Raw genomic sequence first — 3182 nt, 5'->3', positions numbered from 1 at the left:
TCTCTGGTTTGAAGAAATCATGTCAGTCTTAAATCTAATCCCTGGTTCTGGGATGAACAAACCATATGAAGCTGGTTTCCCTAGTACTGATGACGAGGTTCAGAGAGTAATTGCAGTGTGGACCACGACATTCATGGGACTCTGGTGACCCAGAACTCACTTATGTCAGTCTTAATAAATGCTCGTTATATATTGGGAATGCAGCGACTCAGCTTAGGGCACAGGGTTGTTTCTGGAGAGCAGGAAAAAGCCTACAGTTTTTTTGGTTTATTCTGGATTCACTGAAACACTGGATTACAGAGCCATTCCTTTGTCAGAATGTGACAGTGGTTCACGTGGAAAGTGGAATAAACAAAAGAGCTGTAGTGCTCTCCCAGGCAGAAGCAAAGCTGTCAGTATTGCTGCTGATATTCTGATCTCATTCCAAACTCACAAGCTGTGCTGCAACACCTTAGGAGAAGGAAGAGGCAGCAGAGCATCCATTGTATAGTGTCTTAGTTTTTGTAGAGCACTTTGAACAGTCTGTTCAAGCTGGGGCTGAAATGAATGGTGAAAGGGAATTTGCTGCTGGTTTGGCTCAAAGTGGTATATAATTTTTTAGAGGCATTGCAGTTTTTTTACTTACCTGCAGGAATGCAGGAGATAATGTGAAATGCAAGTGAAACTACACGTGCATTTTATATATTATTCACATCAGTTAGACTCAGGTATTCTGACTGAAAGCTGCTTTCTGAGGTTGAGTACTGGGAAAGCTTGTGAACATATTAGGTATCAGCCTCCTTCTGTCCCTTCCTGTCCAGATATCACATCATGAGGTGTCTGTTGACTCAAAACAAGCTTACAATTGTACAGCATAGTTTATGTTATTCATAATTTCTTGGGACTGTGGAGAAATTTTCAATTTTTTTTTTCCTTAGTAATACATTGGTCAGAAGTATTTTCAATAGTAGTGTTAAAAGCAAACAGGCTAAAAGTATTACAGCAATTTCATATCCCAGTAGATTTAGAGAAATCCATTTCAGTTGCTTCAAGACAAAGCAGATCCAGTTTTTTAAAGAATCTTATTGGAGTCCTGGGATCTTTCATTTTTATATGTGCAATAGATTTTAAACCATGAATTTGGAAATGAGCTTTCTTTAGTACTTGTCCTTTTGGATTTGTAGCTACTTGGACAGTGCTGTATTCACAGAAATGTGCTTGTTCATATTTCTGGAAGAGGTGGTTCTCGCTGAGGTGCCCTTTCCCCTGTGGCAGTGGGTGTGATGGGCACAACCAGGTATTGATGGCAGCAGGGAGGGACAGTCCCCACTAACACCAGGGCCGCTGACAGAACTGATTGACCAGAAAGGCTGAGGGAGGTATGTGAATTTTCTGGTAATTATAACCCTTGATTTGTAAAGTAAGATACGTCTTTGTTTTATGCTGATCCATTTTGTTTGCTGGAGTTACAAGTTATCCTTGGGACCACTATTTAAGTCTTTTAGAGAATATTTATCATTCCATGTACTAATGATAGCTTATGGAAATGGAGGACTTCTACAAATTATTACTGTTACTGAAATGGAGTTACAAATTATTTAAATGCACCTTTTGTGTCATCAAAGGTACCCTGGGAGTGGCAGGACATGACAGGTCAGTGCAGAGTACTAATGTTCTTTCCTGCTCATTTGCCAGCAGTAACCCCTGCAGTGAGCTTCTCACATACATGTGCAGTGGAGTCCAATCACTGTGGCCTTTGGCTGCACAACTGATTGGTTGCCAATACTTTTGTTTTCTTTGACAGAACAGCAAATGAGGAAGGTGCTGTTGAAATGTGGGAGGTAACACCCTCAGTGTTTTTGTTTGTGGAGCAGATTTGTGATGCTGAGGAGCTGAGCTCTGGCTAAAAGCTAATCTTAAAATTGGAGATTAAAGAAAAAAAAAGATAAATTCAGTGACACTACCCAGGGCCTGATGACTTGTGTTGCTTTGGCCTTGTGCCTTTGACTGAAGCTAGTACTGAACCCTTAATTATGACTGTGCTATGGATTGTAAAACTTGTGGGGTTTGGTGTTTCGCCCGTACAGCTGCCTGACTGAGGCATTTCTTAGGAAATGGAATACATATAAATGCTTACCAAAAATATTCTGAAGTCTTACACTAGTCTTAATGTAATCGATTCTAAAAATGGGACTGCATGAGTCTGCATTATATTATTTTTGCCTTATGACTGGTTTGAGAGTAATAATTCATTTCCTAATGAGTTAAAGGAAGGGAGAGAAGAATAATCACTTTCCCAAACACATCTTGTCTTTTAGCTGAGCTTTTTGGTCCAACTGATTTCTCCCTAGTTCTAGTTGGGACATGGAATCTCTGCAAAACATGGCTTTACTGCCCTCAGTCTTTAAACCTGAAGTTCAGATTGTTCAGTTCTCATTTCCCTCGAGAACAAATGCTTGTTTCAGACCCATACATCACATGTGAAATGGCACAAACTAAAGAATCTGAACAAAGCTCATATGTTCTTCCTGTTCTTTTGCAAAAGTCATTTTAATTGCTTATTTATTTTTACTTTCTTAACAAACTGTTGTGTCAGGTCAGTCTCTGAGCTCCACAGCCCATCTCTATTCCATGATGTGCTCCCCCAGCACAAGAGAAACTCAGAAGTTTCCCTTTGAGCACTCTGTGGTTCCTTGTTCCAAAGCCTGAACTTCCTGGTCTGTAACCTGCTCTGATATTTCAGCGTACTGGGATGCTCTCGGCTGAAGTGGAATGTTGTGGAAAGGCCACCACTGAGCCAGGGATTCTGTCTTGCACAAAGAGCTGCAGTGGTTTCTCTCCAAGAGCTTGAGTGCCTGCCTAATTAAAATAGATTTGGGAGTCTCATACTTGGGACTTTGAGCTACAGCTTAGGAAAAAAGTACAGACCTGTTTGCTCAAAGAAAATTCAGCAGATAGATAGCATCTAATGAACTTCTGAAAGATGAATTCTCTTAACAGGTCATAGAAACTGGCAGTTTTGCCAGGTGCCTGGTGTTGGCTGAGAGGCCCCTCGTGTTTCACAGGACTTTCCAGTAACAGGATGCCAAGTTCAGGTACACCTGTATTTACTCCTCCAAATACTAGACAAAAAGTACACCTTGTTTGCAGTTCCATACCAGTGTGATGTTGGCAGTGATGAGGGATGAAAACAGGAAAGGTTT

This window comes from Empidonax traillii, unplaced genomic scaffold (genome assembly GCF_003031625.1).
Source record: "Empidonax traillii isolate 1590-97213 ecotype Southwest subspecies unplaced genomic scaffold, ASM303162v1 scaffold520:size1094406, whole genome shotgun sequence".
NCBI lineage: Eukaryota > Metazoa > Chordata > Aves > Passeriformes > Tyrannidae > Empidonax > Empidonax traillii.
This window is presented reverse-complemented; position numbering follows the sequence as displayed.